Below are 17249 nucleotides of genomic sequence, written 5' to 3'. Positions count from 1 at the left end.
CAAATAATATCAACACAAATATAAAAGAAACAATTCAGTTAAAACAACAGAATAATACAATGTTAAAATTCAATTTTAAAATTAAAAATCTACGAATAAGATAAAACCATTATAAATAAAACCTTAGGGGAGGGTAACCGTGGGGTCAGACTGCGTCAGTCCGAAGGCCAAACGAAACAGCTCTGTCTTGCAGGCCCTACGAAAAGATGACAAATCCCGCAGGGCCCTAGTCTCCTGAGACAGAGCATTCCACCAGGTCGGGGCCAGTACTGAGAAGGCCCTGGTCCTGGTCGAGGCCAGCCTAGCCACCTTGTGACTCGGGATCTCCAATATGTTATTATTTGTGGACCATAATGTCCTCTGTGGGTCATACCGGGAGAGGCGGTCCCGTAGGTACGAGGGTCCTAAGCCGCATAAGGCTTTAAAGGTCAAAACCAGCACCTTGAACCTGATCCTGTACTCCACCGGGAGCCAGTGCAGTTGGTAAAGCACTGGATGAATATGATCCCGCGGCCAGGACCCTGTAAGGAGCCTCGCTGCGGCATTCTGCACCCGCTGGAGTTTCTGGGTCAGTTTCAAGGGCAGCCCCGCGTAGAGCGAGTTACAATAATCAAGCCTAGAGGTGACCATCGCATGGATCACTGTGGCTAGATCAGGTTGAGAGAGATAGGGGACCAACTGCTTAATGCGGCGGAGATGGAAAAATGCCACCTTGGCTGTGGTTGCAACCTGTGCCTCCATGGAAAGGGAGGCATCCAAGGTTACCCCCAAGCTCTTGACAGAAGGGGCTGACACTAATTGGGCCCCAGCGAAAGATGGAAGTTGGCCCCCCCGCCCCATGTCATCCCGACCCAGCCAGAGGACCTCTGTCTTCGAAGGATTTAGCTTCAGCCGACTCCCACGTAGCCATCCAGCAACAGCTTCCAGGCACTTGGTCAATGTGTCCGGGGCCGAGGCAGGACGGCCATCCATCAACAGATAAATCTGGGTGTCATCAGCATATTGATGACAACCCAGCCCAAAACTCCGGACAATCTGGGCAAGGGGGCGCATGAAGATATTAAAAAGCATTGGGGAAAGGATTGCACCTTGCGGGACTCCACACACCAAGGAGTGCCGCGGTGACAACCCCCTCCCTAGCGCCACCCTCTGTCCCCGACCTGAGATGAAGGAACGCAGCCATTGTTGGACTGTGCCCTGAATCCCCACGTCGGCAAGGCGGTGGTCTAAAAGCTCATAATCGACCATGTCGAAGGCGGCTGACAGATCTAGAAGAATCAGCAGCCCCGACCCGCCTTGATCCAGCTGTTTACGGAGGTCATCTGTTAGGGCGACCAGTGCTGTCTCGGTCCCGTGGCCGGGACGAAAGCCGGACTGGAATGGATCTAAAGCCGATGTTTCATCCAGAAACCTACCGAGCTGTTCGGCAACCACTCTTTCAATTATCTTACCCAAGTATGGAAGATTTGAAACAGGGTGATAATTGGATAGATCTAGCGGATCTGACGATGCTTTCTTTAAGAGCGGACGCACCACTGCTTCCTTCAACTCCTCTGGGAAAGTCCCTGATGGAGGCAAACAAAATCCATCCGAGAGAAGAGCCAGGCTTATCGAATCACAGGTTCCCCTAAGGATGTCAGTTGATTTCTGTTAATTAATGCACCCAACACTTCAGTAAAACCATCCTTCTTACCCACTTGTGTTATGCCTCTATTACCAGTGTTAACAAGTATTCTTCATTAATTTCTCCCTGAGGCTCTAATCCATTTCTCTTCATTGCAGATAGTGAGGGACTGGAAATCAAGAACAAGGATGGCCATGACAAAATCCCCACAATGGAGAAGCCGTATCAATATCTTGAATGTGGAAATAGTACGCATTCCTCTTCCCATCAAAGAAATCTCATTGGGAAGAAAGCATATCAGTGTGTGAAATGTGGAAAGAGCTTTAGTCAGAGTGGACATCTCACTTCCCATCAAAGAATTCATACAGGGGAGAAACCCTATCAGTGCTTGGAATGTGGAAAAAGCTTCAGGAAGAGCTCCGATCTCACTTCCCATCAAAGAATTCATACAGGGGAGAAACCCTATCACTGCTTGGAATGTGGAAAGAGCTTCAGTACGAGCTCCTATCTCAGTTCCCATCAAAGAATTCATAGAGGGGAGAAACCCTATAAGTGTCTGGAATGCGGAAAGAGCTTCAGTATGAGCTCCCATCTCACTTCCCATCAAAGAATTCATACAGGGGAGAAACCCTATCAGTGCTTGGAATGTGGAAAAAGCTTCAGGAAGAGCTCCGATCTCACTTCCCATCAAAGAATTCATACAGGGGAGAAACCCTATCACTGCTTGGAATGTGGAAAGAGCTTCAGTACGAGCTCCTATCTCAGTTCCCATCAAAGAATTCATAGAGGGGAGAAACCTTATCACTGCGTGGAATGTGGAAAGAGCTTCAATACGATCTCCTATCTCAGTTCCCATCAAAGATTTCATAGAGGGGAGAAACCCTATAAGTGTCTGGAATGCGGAAAGAGCTTCAGTATGAGCTCCCATCTCACTTCCCATCAAAGAATTCATACAGGGGAGAAACCCTATCAATGCAGGGAATGTGGAAAGAACTTTAGTCAGAGTGGCCATCTCACTTCCCATCAAAGAATTCATACAACAGAGAAACCCTATCAGTGCATTGAATGTGGAAAGAGTTTCAGTCAGAACTCCAATCTCACTTCTCATCAACGAATTCATACAGGGGAGAAACCCTATCAATGCAGGGAATGTGGAAAGAGCTTCAGTCAGAGTGGCCATCTCACTTCCCATCAAATAATTCATACAACAGAGAAACCGTATCAGTGCTTGGAATGTGGAAAGAGCTTCAGTCAGAGTTCCAGTCTCACTTCCCATCGGAGAATTCATACAGGGGAGAAACCCTATCAGTGTGTGGAATGTGGAAAGAGCTTCAGTCAGAGCTCCCATCTCACTAGGCATCATAGAATTCATACATACAGTAGTTCGTAAAAACCCTTCAGCTTTAGACGTCACGCAAATACCCATCTTTTTAACCAGGCCTTTGGCTGATTGACATCTAATGCCCTTTTAAAGTGTTGTGGGGAGGGGGTTACAGATGTGTATTTTGTGTTTTTGTATTGTGTTTTTATTTTGTAACCATCCTGAGACCTGTGGGTGTAGGTAATAGGAGCCAGCTCTTAGAGCCAAGGGGTGGTTGCCACCCAATAAAATATCTGAAGCTTTGTAAAATGTGAATAAGCTGGTAAAATGTTGGCTGAATGAGGTAACTGTTAGGTGAATTTGACTGACCAAACTCAAAGAGGAATCATAGAATCATAGAGTTGGAAGAGACCACAAGGGCCATGCAGTCCATCAAAGCATTCTTGACCTATGCCTGTCAAGCCTCTGCTTAAAGACCTCCAAAGGACTCCTTCATGGTTCCTCCTCATCCTGGGGGAAAGTGACAAGAGGGGTGCTGCAGGATTCTGTCCTGGGCCTGTTGCTGTTCAGCATCTTTATAAATGACTTGGATGAAGGAACTGAGGGGATGCTCATCACATTAGCAGACGACACCAAACGGGGAGCGGAGGCCAATGTGGCAGAAGGCAGAATTAGATCAAGTGTCAGGGTTGAGCCGGATGAGGAGAAGTGGTGGCAAGCCCTCTCCCCAGGTAGAATGCCCCCCCCACAGGAGAATCTGGGGAAATGGAGGACTTCATACCTGGAGAAGACTGGCGGCGGCACTCCTCAAAAGAGGAAGAAGCAGATAGGGAAGAGGGAAGGCCAGAGCAGGAGGGGGAAGGAGTTGAGGCAGAATCAGGCCCTTGTGAGGAGAGGAGCCGACAGGCCCCCTCCCTTCTCAGCTGTAGAGCTTAGAGCTGAGAAACTGAGGGCACAATTGGAGGCAGCTGCAGCTGTAAGAGGCATGGTGAGGAACCGGCTACTTAAGGAAGGCCGGCACGTGGTTGTCCTCACTCATCCTGTTCCTGGTTCCAGTGTTCCTGACTCCAGCTCCTGACGTTGGCTTCTCCTGACCCCCAGTACTGATACCTGACTCGGACTGCTCCTGACTTCAGCTTCTCCTGTCCCAGACTGTGGACCTAGGCTCCCTCTTCATCCGACTGCTGCCTTCAGCATGCCAACCTGTTGGCGCCCTAACATCAAGGGCAGGAATAGTACCACTTCATTCTGCCTTGGTCAGGTCCCACCTAGATCACTGTGTTCACTTCTGGGCACCACGATTTAAGTATCTTAAATTTTGTTTGCCAGGGGAAACCACGAAGGTGGGGGAACATAATCCGTATTCCTGTTATGACACGTGTCCAATGTTTATTGAATATATAAATTGTTAAGACTGTTGCAGGAATCCACCCAGCACTCATGGGAAAAGGTGGCATCATCTTTAGAGCAATCAAATGAAATTTGTAACACATGGCAGGATGAAAGTCTGCAATTCCATCAGGACAAGTTATTTGTTGTTTACTGTTGCAACAATTGCTTTCTTTAAAATTATCTTTTGTACCATGAAGATAAAGTAAAAATTTTTGAAGGAGGTGGGGAAATCGTCCATAATTCGGCCGTCCCGGGACTGGTCCCACAGGCCAAATGTGCGATTGCTCTCACAAACGTGATGAACAACACACAAGTCAGTAAATAAGGCTAAACTGCTTTATTTACATATAAACAAACTGGGATCTCTACATCATGGCATCACAGCCAGTAAAGAGAAAGAAGAAATAGACATCAGTCCCACGTAGTACAGCAAGATAAACATCCTGTCTACGTCACTTCCACTCTGTGGGAATGAAAACTCATACAGTCATATGATACACAATAACCCTATGACTGCAAAATAAAAAAAAATCCTTCAGTAGCACCTTAAAGACCAACTAAGTTTTTATTTTGGTATGAGCTTTCGTGTGCATACTTCGTCAGATACACTGAAACAGAATCAACCAGACCCTTCTGTATATTCAGAGGGTGGGTGGGGGGTGATGGGAATGGGTGATGGGCTGTAGGAGTGGTAAACCTGTTGATGGCTGTTAACGACTGCTGATGACTGCAATTGGTCCTGCGGGGGAAAAGCAAGGGCTGAGGCGCAAAAGAAAGCTTGATCATGCATAATGAGATAAGAATCCTATGTCTTTGTTCATCCCAGGTGGCTCCGTGGTTTTAAGCTTGGTAATGAGTTCCAATTCAGCAACTTCTCTTTCCAGTCTGTTTCTGAAATTTTTCTGTAATAAAACAGCAGCTTTGAGATCTTGTATAGAATGTCTTGGGAGATTGAAGTGTTCTCCTACTGGTTTCTCTGTCTTGTAATTCCTGATGTCAGATTGATGTCCATTTATCCTTTGGCGTAGGGTTTGGCCTGTTTGTCCAATATAGAGAGCTGAAGGGCACTGTTGGCATTTGGTGGCATACACAATGTTAGAAGATGAGCAATTTAATAGTCCTGAGATGGTATGTTGGATGTTGTTGGGGCCAGTGATGGTGTTGTCCGGGTGTATGTGCTGCCACATGAATCTCCTAACAATCGTGTACTATTTCATTAATCTTCTTTCATGTGTGGAGTGTTATTTGGAGACTGTAACTCCCAGTAATTTCACATTACAGTATCTATGTGTTTCTGTGTGTTCAGCACATGATTACAGGTGAGACTGAATAAAAGACTTCTTAGGAAATTCCCTTTCACTGCTTCTGTGTTGTTTTAAATGTGACTTCACTTACAGATAAGAACAAATAATATTCATTCCTGACAATCATACCATCGTCAGCTCATTAATCTCCACCCCAACAAACCCTGCGCTGAACATGAGCAGCTGCTTTCTTCCCATTTCTTAGGTGGAAATAACTGATAAGGAAAATGAAGAAAGGAGATAGAGCCTTTCCCTCAACCTTTGGGGATCTGGGGGGCTTCATTTTCAGCCCTTAGTCCTGCTCCTGAAAGCTTGGCAGATGTGGAGTATTTGCTCACACACTGCCATGACTGAAAAATCAATCTTTTTAAATAAAAATAAAAATGGTATTGCAGTTCTAAAAAGGCTCAAGAAAGCAATTAGTTGGCATCTTAGAGAGCCCAATGCCATTCTGCCCACTGTCTCACTCCCAGCTAACTAATCTGGAAAGCCACCCTGTTATCTCTGCAAGGACTTCAGTGTCCCTTGAATTTGCAATTAAGCATTTCTGGAAGGGGAAATGATTTACTTTTGTATACAGTGTATTAGCATAAAAGCATGCATCATAAAGTATTGCTCATTTATGATGAGAATATGATTTATTTATTTTAAACTTTGCTTGGTTCCTCCTTGGTAGCCAATGTGATTATTGTCACGGCTAAAAATTGGCCGCTGTTTCTTTAATGCTGGGGAGCTGGGTCAGCATGAGTCAGCAGCCTGCAGTGACTCATGCAACCTTTCACCTAATTGTATTGTACCTGTATATATGTTAGTGGTGTTTGCTGGATGTTGGTTGTTACTTGGTTGGTTGGTTGGAGAAAGCTGGTGGTGTTGATGTCTGTCGTTCTGCAGTTAAAGGTTTTTAAGAATAAAAGCAGAATATACTCTGCAAGGACACTCTTCGTGGAGTCTTTTGTGCCAGGCAAAGCAGGTCAGAAGCTTTGCCATATTTTTTCAAAACACTGACAGGTTATGGGCCCAGTGTTTCTGAGCATGTGCAGAGTGCAAAACGACTAACAGCATCTCAGCAGGGAGCTGGTGAGCCCTGGTGGTGCATTGAGCCAGTGGCTGTGTGTTGGAGCAGTTGGTGACAAGCTGTAACTGTCTGCAGCGACGCTGGAGCGGCAAGAAGGCACCCAGCATTGGCTACTGGAGCAGCTTGACTTGCTACAGGACCGCAGCAGGCAACTCACAGAGCGGCTACATTGGTTGCAGAGCCAGGTGGAACCTGAGGGTCAACAGAGGCAGCAGCTAGAAGCCGGTGAGTGCCAGCCAGGATCATCCAGTCGGACTCTAAAGAGAGAGTCTGGAGAGATTGCTGGAGGCCCTTCTGAAGGGGCTCAGCAAGCACCAGCAGAGATGGCAGGTTTCCAGTCTTCCCAAGTTGTAAATATTGGGGGAGGCATTCTTTTTGAACTTCTCTCAGAAAGCAACTGGCTGAGTTGGTCAATAAGAATGGAGTTGTTGCTAAGGAGAGATGGACTATGGGACTGTGTTGAGACTGAGGTTTCAAGATGGGACTCTGCTGATAAAAAACGACTGGATGAAAGGGCTCGTACCCAAATTATGCTGTGTTTGAGCAACTCCCAGTTACTGCATGTTGCGAATGCCAGCACAGCGTTTGAGTGCTGGAATTTATTAAAGGCAGTGCATGTCAGAGAAACTGCTGGAACCATCATTTCTCTGACCAGAAGGCTGTTCAGGACTGTTATGAAAGAAGGTGAGAGTTTGACAACTCATCTTCAAACGCTGAAATCTCTGTTTCTACAACTACAGCAGAGAGGTAAGCGTTATGATGAAACTGATCAAACATACATTATTCTTTCAAGTTTGCCTGATAGCTGGATGCCCGTGATTAACAGCATGGAGAGTATGCGTCCCCGAGATCTGACCCTTGAGTATGTGGTTGGAAGATTGACCGAGGAAGCAGAAAGAAGGTCAGATAGACAGGCTGAACTCCAAGAGAGGAGGAGTTACAGCCGAGGGGGCCAGCAGCAGAATCTGCCAAAGGAGCAAAGTCAAGATTTGGACTTGGCCATGGCAGTGAGGAGGTGCTTTAGATGCAACCAACCAGGGCATCTCCAGCGTCAATGCAGGGCAAGACTTCCAGGAGACGACGTGGAGCAGAGACAGCAATCGACACAGAAACGTAAGCAGAAGGGGCTCTCTTCAGGGAAGAGGGACACGCGTTCTGCTCAGTTTGTTTCTGCATTTTCTCGAGAGGAGAGGAAGATACCTCGAGGAACGTGGTTGCTGGACTCTGGCAGCAGCAGCATAATCTGCAACAAACGGAAGGACTTTAAGACCCTGGGGAAGCCAGTCGATGGAAAAGACTCTATCTATCTTGCTGATGGTCATAAAAGCAAGATTAATGGCCAGGGAACATGTTTCCTGCAGTGTTTGAACACTACTCTGCCAGAGACTCTGTTTGTAAGCAGTTTGGACTATTGTTTACTGTCTGTAAGTTGTTTGATTAAAGCAGGGTATAGTGTTGAGTTCACGCAGGATGGTTGTCTGATAAAGAAAGGAACTCAGGTATGTGGCCATGCAAAGATAGAAAATGGGCTGTATGTAATGCAAGACAAGCCTGTTAAAGCAGCCCAGGTGGTTCAAGAGAATTTGCCAGTTCATAAGGGGTGTATACATGAACTACATAGGAAACTGGGTCATGCAAATTTTCATGTGCTTTCAGAGATGCAAAAGGTGTGCAAGAACCTAAAAGTAAAAAGCTGTAACTGTTTCTTAGACTGCAATGTATGCAAAATGGCCAAATCTAAGAGGAAGCCTGTGGCTTCTAAAAGTGACAGAGTATCTAAAGAGGTTTTAGAACTTGTCCATTGTGATGTGATAGGCCCTTTTCCACAGAAGACTGAAGGGGGCGCCAGATACGCTTTTCTGGTGATAGATGATAAATCACGTTTTAGTTGGCTGTTTTTGCTAAAACAGAAGTCAGAGTGTTTCCCCACATTCAGAGAATGGGTTGCCCAAGCTGAAAGGCTCTTCAATCGCCCTGTTGTGCAGTTGCAAACAGATAGGGGCGGGGAATTTTTGAATAAACAGTTTGGGGCATGGTTGAGACGTAAGGGGATCACTCATCGTTTAACTAACCCTTATAGTTCTGCAGAAAATGGTCTGTGTGAAAGACGTGGGGCTGTAATACAATCAGTAAAGGACTGTCTGCTAGTGGATGCAGGATTAGGTCACAACCATAGGCTGTGGGGTGAAGCTTTTCTCACAGCGAACTTCCTGATAAATAGAACCTGGTCTAGCTCTATAAAGGATATTCCTTATCGTGTGTTGTTTGGGAAAGAACCAGAGTGGACGATGCTCCATAATTGGGGTTCTTGGGCACATGTAAATATCCCCAAAGCTCAGCGCCAAAAAGGGGGTGCTAGAGCACAGAGACTGCGTTTTGTGGGATATCAGTCCTATGGCAAAGGGTGGCGTTTCAATTTACGCCCAGGACGCGTGGTTTTGTCACGAAGTGCAGACTTCGCTGACCAGGACAGGTGGACCATGATCCACGCGAACCCAGATTGCCTACTGCCCCTGCAAGTAAGAGAGGAGGTTTCTTCTCAGCCATTGGCAACACAGGAGCAGGATGAGGAGGAGGCACAGATTTCCCCAAAAGATGTGGCAATAGATGATACTTCTTCTCCAGAGGTAGAGGAAGAAGAGCCAGAGATAAGTGAGCAGGAAGAAGTAATTTTGCCTAGACGTTCTCAGCGTTCAAACAAGGGTGTACCTCCTCAGCGTTTGACCCTAGGAGTGAGAGCATGTAATATGAATTGTATAGAGCCACAAAGTTATGATGAAGTCTTAAACTTACCCCCTGGGGAACGTGCTTTGTGGCAACAAGCTATGAAAGAAGAAATGGACTCTTTTAAACGAAACAAAGTGTTTGAGGTCATAGTGCCGCCACCTGGTGGCCAGAGTGGTGTCATGCAAGTGGGTCTACAAAAGAAAAACCCTTGCATCTGGAGAGCCACGTTTCAGAGCCAGATTAGTAGCCAGAGGGTTCACTCAGATTAAAGGGGAGAGCTATGATGAAGTGTTTTCTCCCACTTTAAGGAGTGAAACTTTTCGTTTAATGCTTTCCATTGCTGCTGTAAGAAAACTAGCAGTCCACCATTTTGATGTTGATGCTGCATATTTGCATGCAAATTTAGATCATGAAGTGTTAATGAAACAACCCCCAGGTTTTGAAGAGAGAAATGGTGTAGTGTGGCGTTTGAAAAAGGCTGTTTATGGACTCAAACAAAGTGGAAGATGTTGGAACCAATGTTTAAATCAAGCCCTTGTAAAACTAGGTTTTAAAAAGAGTGTGGCTGATCCATGCCTGTACACCAAGGGGACAGGCGACAAATATCTAATGCTCTTAGTCTTTGTAGATGATTTGCTTGTAGCAGGGAGTTCCACAGATGAAATCCAGAAGCTCACAAGTCAGCTGGAAAAGAGGTTTAAGCTTAAAGCCTTGGGGCCTGTAAGCAATTACTTGGGAGTAGAAGTAAGGCGAGAAGCTGATGGAAGTTTTCTATTGAGCCAGAAAGAGAAAATTAATCATCTGATAGAGCAGTTTGATATGGAAAACTGCAAACCAGTTCAAACTCCCATGATACCAGATTTCACAAAGATAGTGTGTGATGATGAATTTGATCAGCCTGAGTTGTATCGCTCAAAAATAGGATCATTGCTGTATTTAAGCCAGTGGTCAAGGCCAGACATTGCATGTGCTACAAATGTTCTGAGCCAACGTGTATCTAAACCCAGTACTGTTGATTGGTGTGGTTTGAAAAGGCTTATCCGATATCTAAAGGGGACAGCAAGTGTATGTTTAAAGATATCTAGTACACAAGATGAGAGACTAGAAGTATTTGTTGATGCAGACTGGGGGAGCTGCGTAACTACTAGAAAATCTACAAGTGGAATGGTTGTGATGTTTGCCAATTCCATAATTGGATGGCGTTCGAAGAAACAAGGATTTGTAGCAACTTCATCCTGTGACGCAGAATATGGGAGCCTGTCGCTAGCATGCAATGAAATTGTGTGGTTTATACAGATTCTAAAAGATCTAGATTGTAAAGTAGATTTGCCTATCCAAGTGTATGAAGATAGTCAATCATGCATTGCATTAGCGGGCTCAGAAATAATGAAATCCGCATCAAAACATATTGCCATCCGTTATGCAAATGTTAGAGATTGTGTACAGAATGGGTTAATCAAACTGGAGTATTGTCAATCACAAGATAATATTGCTGATTTGTTTACCAAGCCTTTGCCAGCAACATGTCATAGGGAATTGATGACAAAACTGGGTTTATGTATATAGTATATGTATGTTTTGTTTTCTGTTGGAGTTTTTGCATTTAAAGAAACAGAAGGGGTGTCACGGCTAAAAATTGGCCGCTGTTTCTTTAATGCTGGGGAGCTGGGTCAGCATGAGTCAGCAGCCTGCAGTGACTCATGCAACCTTTCACCTAATTGTATTGTACCTGTATATATGTTAGTGGTGTTTGCTGGATGTTGGTTGTTACTTGGTTGGTTGGTTGGAGAAAGCTGGTGGTGTTGATGTCTGTCGTTCTGCAGTTAAAGGTTTTTAAGAATAAAAGCAGAATATACTCTGCAAGGACACTCTTCGTGGAGTCTTTTGTGCCAGGCAAAGCAGGTCAGAAGCTTTGCCATATTTTTTCAAAACACTGACAATTATTTCAGCAGTGCTAGAACTCAGGACCCGCTGCCTTGAGGGACATCTTAAGAGCAGTTTGGCAGGGGAAAGGTCTCCCTTGGGAGGTGGTGGACTCTCCTACCTTGGAGGTTTCTACCGTAAGCAGAGATCAGACGGCCATCTGCCATGGATGCTTGAGCTGAGATTCTAGATGACCCTAGGAGCCCCTTCTATCCCTCCCACTCCTGAATTCTAGGAGGAGGTTCCTTGCTTCCTGCTGATGTAAACAGACCCGGTGTGTGTGTGTCCGTGTCCTGTCGCAGTCCTGTTACCTCCTGTTAATAAAGTGTGTGCCGAAAGACTAAGGGAATCATGTACGACCTCGAAGCTGACATAATGGTGTAAAATATGAGTCTGTCCTCCACAAATGTCTCTGAAAGAAAGAAAGGCCCTCTGGAATGATGCAACCACCAAGTAATGTCCCTGAAGTCAGAACTTGTGTGTATCCATGCTGCCAGATGGTTAGAATCATAGAATCATAGAGTTGGAAGAGACCACAAGGGCCATCCAGTCCAACCCCCTGCCAAGCAGGAAACACCATCAAAGCATTCTTGACATATGCCTGTCAAGCCTCTGCTTAAAGACCTACAAAGAAGGAGACTCCACCACACTCCTTGGCAGCAAGTTCCACTGTCGAACAGCTCTTACTGTTGCCCTCCGGACCTGTCCGATGGAGACCCAGGATTGGAACCAAGAGCCTTCAGGAAGAGAGTCATTCCCCCTCCCCCCGTGACCCTGCCATGCCACCTGGCTGCTTCCCACCAGGAAGCTGCTCCTCCACTTTCTGGCCAAGGGAGGAAGAAGTCGAAATTCCGCCCCCAAAAGCATCTCTTCCCATATAGGCGTAGCCGGGGTGGGGGGGAGCCAAGCGAGAGAGGGCTGAGCTGGGTGGACTCGGCCTTGCAAGGGTTAAAGGGAACCAAGCTGCCTTCCTAGAGCGGACAGGAACCAGGGGGGGGTCAGGTCCTCCAGAGCCAAGGCCCCTCCCTCCCTCCCCAGTCCTCCTTTCCTGCTTTGGTGTCTTTCCTGCAAGGGCTGCATCGCTGTCTCCTCCCTCCTGGGATGATCGGGTGAGTCTCCTCTCTCCCCCCCCCCAAGAGGGTGCAGTGGGGAGACGGGGGGGGTCCCAGGGCTGCAGCAGGGGAGGGTGCTTGGGGGGGGGCAGGACCCTAAGTCAGGGAGGAGAGGGTCCTGCGGGGGGGGGGGGCAGGTCTGCAAGGCTCTCCTTCCTGGAGATCAGAGGATCCCAAACTCCCACGAAATCTCCCTTCTTCAAACAAAGGAGTCCCTGGGACTTTAACTCTGTGTGACGTTGCTCAGCGTCATTGCACAACAGAGGAAACATGTGCAAATGGATGGACATGTGCCAAAGCTGGACGAGGAGGTGAACTAGAACTCCCCCCCCAGAAGAAACCCACGAGGAGGAAGAACATTAAGGTGGGGGAGAAAGGCCAGGAATAAAGAGAGGGATCCCAGCCCATAGTCTGGCTGCTGCATTGCGGACCATTTTCCCAGTCGTCTCCAAGGGCAGCTCCACACGAGGCCACTGCAGCAATCCCCTCGCACCCAGAGCATGGCATCCCAGGACCACATCCTCTCTGTCCCAAAGGGATTCTTGCTGGAAAACCAGCCGAGCCGGAAATGGGCGCTGCTACTCACTGACCCAGGTGGCGCTGTGGTTAAATCACTGAGCCTAGGGCTTGCTGATCAGAAGGTCGGCGGTTCGAATCCCTGCAACGGGGTGAGCTCCCATTGCTCAGTCCCAGCTCCTGCCAACCTAGCAGTTTGAAAGCACGTCAAAATGCAAGTAGATAAATAGGAACCGCTACAGCGGGAAGGTAAACGGCGTTTCCATGTGCTGCTCTGGTTTGCCAGAAGCGGCTTTGTCATGCTGGCCACATGACCTGGAAGCTATACGCCGGCTCCCTCGGCCAATAATGCGAGATGAGCGCGCAACCCCAGAGTTGGTCACGACTGGACCTAATGGTCAGGGGTCCCTTTACCTTTACCTTACTCACTGAGCCTCCAGGGACCTTGGCATCAATGGCTATCTAACAGAATAATAATAATAAATTACCCACCTAAATTTCAAGGGAGATGTCTTTGGCCCCATCCACATGGCCCTCAGGGGGTTGACCAGATGCATACCTGGCCCTCAGAGCAAAGAAAAAGGGACCCCACCCCAGGAGTCTGTCTGGAAAGCGGCAGAGAATCCAAGTGCAAGAAAAGGAGACAGAAACGGGAGAAATGTGCCCTGAAGTGGGGGTGGTGGAGAGCAACTCCTGAGGACCCCCACTAGAACCAAGCAGCCATTTTTCACAAGATACAAATGACTCCCTTGTCAGTCAGTTCTGACTTTATGCATTGACTGGAAGGCAGGAGAAACCAGGCTGATTAATCTCCCAGAAATCCCTTCAGTTGCCTCCACATTTTGTATTGCAATCGTCCAGCCCTGGTTCCTAGGAAGACTCATCCATGCTTGTTCAGGGAACATTTCTCTTCTTCTGACCTACAAATTCTGTAACAGAACAATGTATTTGCTTTGTAGGATTTGCTAGAGCTTCTCGTTAAGACGGACAGAACTTGGCAGAAGAGCAAAGGGTTCCTTCCGGTCTCTTGGAGGCTTCCTGAGAGCACAGATGGATGATCAACACTCAGCTGGCCCTGAAGCAGGAAGAGGCCATGCCATCCAAACTGGGAGCAGTGGGGGATTCTGGGAAAACCCAGTGCAGAAGATCCTGGGTGAGGAGGACACCCTCCGCTCAGAGGTGCAGAGCCAGCAGTTGAGGCGGTTCTGCTGCCAGGAGGCCAAAGGACCCCGAGAGGTTTGCAGCCGACTCTACCACTTTTGCCACCAGTGGCTGAAGCCAGAAAGGCACACGAAAGCTGAGATGCTGGACCTGGTGATCTTGGAGCAGTTCCTGGCTGTCCTTCCCCCGGAGATGGAGAGCTGGGTGAGGGAATGCGGAGCGGAGACCAGTTCCCAGGCGGTGGCCCTGGCCGAAGGTTTCCTCCTGAGTCAGGCAGAGGAGAGAAAGCAGGTGAGAGAGACTTTCCTCTGGATGCTCCCAAGGGGCTCCAAACAGGACAGAGAACATCCCATAATGGTCTACTGATGGCTCTTTTTTCCCCTGGGAAGGCATCCATTAAGTGAGATCTAACACCCTTAAAGCTGTTGGCCCTGACATTAATTTTATAATCCTTCTCCCGATTCTCTGTTTTGAATCCTTGTTTCTTTTTTCAGGGAAAGGATCTCTTTGCAGAAATTGGCTAGATTTCTCCTGAGGCAGAGAGACCTCTGTTGGAAACCAGAGAGAGGCCACTGGGTAAGGAGGAAGGTGGTTTTTCTCAGTTTTGTCTCATTCTTTTCTTTTCTTTTGCCATTTAGTTTTTCAACATACAATAATAACGTCCATCACATTATTTTCCGTATTTTAACATTTTGGCTTTTTAAGGCCGTGACTTCCTTCAAACTTTCCTTATGATATTCTACTATTCATTACTATTATTTATACTTCACAGATCAATCACTGCCTTAAATTATTACATTTATTCTTATCACTAAAATTATGTACTGCTATGACTTTTCTTTTTTCACCTTACAAAGCTTCTCACAATCCTACCAACATATTCAATTGAGTGCAATTTTCTTTCAAATAATCTGCAAATTTAGTCCAATCTTTGATGAACTTCTGTTTTTCCAAATAATTTTTATTCATTTTCCAGTATTACAAAATCACTAAAAAACATTATAAAAAAAATATCAATTCTTGCATTTTTTACTTAACATTGTTGACTTCCTCCATTCCCCCCTCATTGGGTCCATTTTAAAATTCCAATTAAGCAATTTCCATTTTATATCTTAAATCATTCTAACGCATTCTAAATCATTCTATCATTATCACTCAAATATTTTATTCTATAGTCCTGAGATGGTATGTTGGATGTTGTTGGGGCCAACAACATCCAACATACCATCTCAGGACTATTTAATTGCTTATCCTCTAACATTGTGTATGCCATCAAATGCCAACAGTGCCTGTCACAGGTGCCGGGGTGGCTACTTTAGAGTAATGACTCCTCACAGCTCTGCATTTTATCCTTTTATTGGTGCAATCTATTTACAGTGCTGAAACAGTGCTATATACAGTCTGTCAGTACATGTTCTCAGTCTGGCACAGAACCTCCGAATGGGGATTCCCGCGTTTTCCTCCAGCAAAGTAGCCTGGGAATACTAAATCTCCTCCCCCGGCGCTTCTTACGCAATTCCGGTGTCGCCGGGATCGGTCTCTTTCCCACGGTTTCCCTGCTTCCCCTCTCCGTTCCCAGGCGGTGCCTGGGCTCCGCTAGCCTACTAGATCCCATGCTTCTACTTCCTGAATCCCCGCTCGAAGTATCCCCCTCCCCGCTCCCACTTCCGCTAGGCGAGGAGCTCGTGTTCAAGATGGGAGGGGGCTGCCTGTAGCTCCTGTCCCTCACATCCACCCCCCAGGCCCCCCTCCCCCCTCCCTCGAGGGCTCCGAGAGCGCTGGGGACGACTGGAAACCCAAAAGTCTGTGGCGTCTGAACTGGTAGGGGTGAAAATCTGTTCCCAGTTAGGCTCCGGCGGCGCCGCTTCAGGCGACAACTGGAACCCCAATAAGTCCGTGGCGTCCGAGTCCGTGGAGGAGAAGACCTGCCCCCAGTCCTCTACTGGTTCAGGGGCACTGGTCACCGGGTAGAACCACTCCTCCTCTTCCTCCTCCTCAAAACCCGCCTCCCATTTCCATGGTGAACTGCTCGTGACTTCCCCTTCTGAGGCTTCCTCCCCCTCCACCTGTGGGGCTGTCCCCTCTCCCCTTTCCATGTGCCAAGGCTTGGGCTTGTGGGGAAAAAGGGCATGAAACTCTTCCACTAAGAATTCCTCCTGCACCTCCCTAGCTGGCACCCATTCATTTTGGGACGGTGGGGTGTCCTCCCATGCCATGAGGTACTCCAGGCCCCCCTCCCCTCTTCGGGAGTCAAGAATTTCCGTGGCCACATTGAGCTGCCCCATGCCTCCCCTCTCCCCCCCTCCCTCGGGGGGCTGGTCGCTGTCTCGGAACCTGCTGCTTTCCCTGTAAGGCGACAGCAACGACCTGTGGAACACCGGGTGCACCCTCATGGCTTCCGGCAGTTCCAGCCTGAAGGCTACAGGATTGACCTGCTGCGTGACCGTGAATGGTCCTAACCTTCTGGGTGCTAACTTCTTGCACCTCCCCCTGGTCGGAAGGCCCTCAGAGGACAGCCAAACCCTGTCTCCCACCCTGATGACCTCCCCCGGTCGCCTGTGGCGATCTGCCCCCTTCTTGCACGCTTCCTTGGCCCTCTCCAAGTGTTCTCTGAGCTGCTGGTGCACCGTCTCCAGTTCCTCCGCCCAATCTTCTGCCGCGGGGCCCTCCTCCTCCTCCTCCCACTCCCTCTCTGGGAATGATCTGAGGTCGCGCCCGTAGTTGGCCTTAAAGGGCAATACCCCTGTGGAGACGTGCACTGCATTGTTATAGGCAAACTCTGCCAGTGGCAGCCGATCCACCCAGTCCGTTTGCCTCTGGCTGACGTAGCATCTCAGGTACTGTTGCAGAATAGCGTTGACCCGCTCCGCCTGTCCATTGGTCTGCGGGTGCCGGGCCGTAGACAAGCTGACCTCCACCTGCAGGAGGTTCATGAGCCTCCGCCAGAACCTGGAAACAAATTGGCGGCCTCTGTCCGATATAACCCTTAAGGGTAAGCCATGCAGTCTGAATATGTGGTCCACGAAAAGTTTGGCCGTCTCTTCTGCAGAGACCGCCCTGGCACATGGTATAAAATGGCACATCTTGGACATGA

General features: G+C 47.8%; 1 protein-coding gene and 1 pseudogene across 1 annotated transcript in view; both read left to right on the top strand.

Moving 5' to 3' along the window:
* Positions 1–17249, top strand: part of LOC132592062 (zinc finger protein 883-like) — a 77902-nt gene that overhangs the window by 30646 nt on the left and 30007 nt on the right. The gene's annotated exons all lie outside the window — the stretch shown is intronic.
* Positions 1–17249, top strand: part of LOC118085569 (zinc finger protein 850-like) — a 55934-nt pseudogene that overhangs the window by 24266 nt on the left and 14419 nt on the right.

This window comes from Zootoca vivipara, chromosome 4 (assembly GCF_963506605.1).
Source record: "Zootoca vivipara chromosome 4, rZooViv1.1, whole genome shotgun sequence".
Lineage (NCBI taxonomy): Eukaryota > Metazoa > Chordata > Lepidosauria > Squamata > Lacertidae > Zootoca > Zootoca vivipara.
Note: the sequence above shows the minus strand (reverse complement) of the source record. Positions and strands in the feature narration are given on the sequence as shown.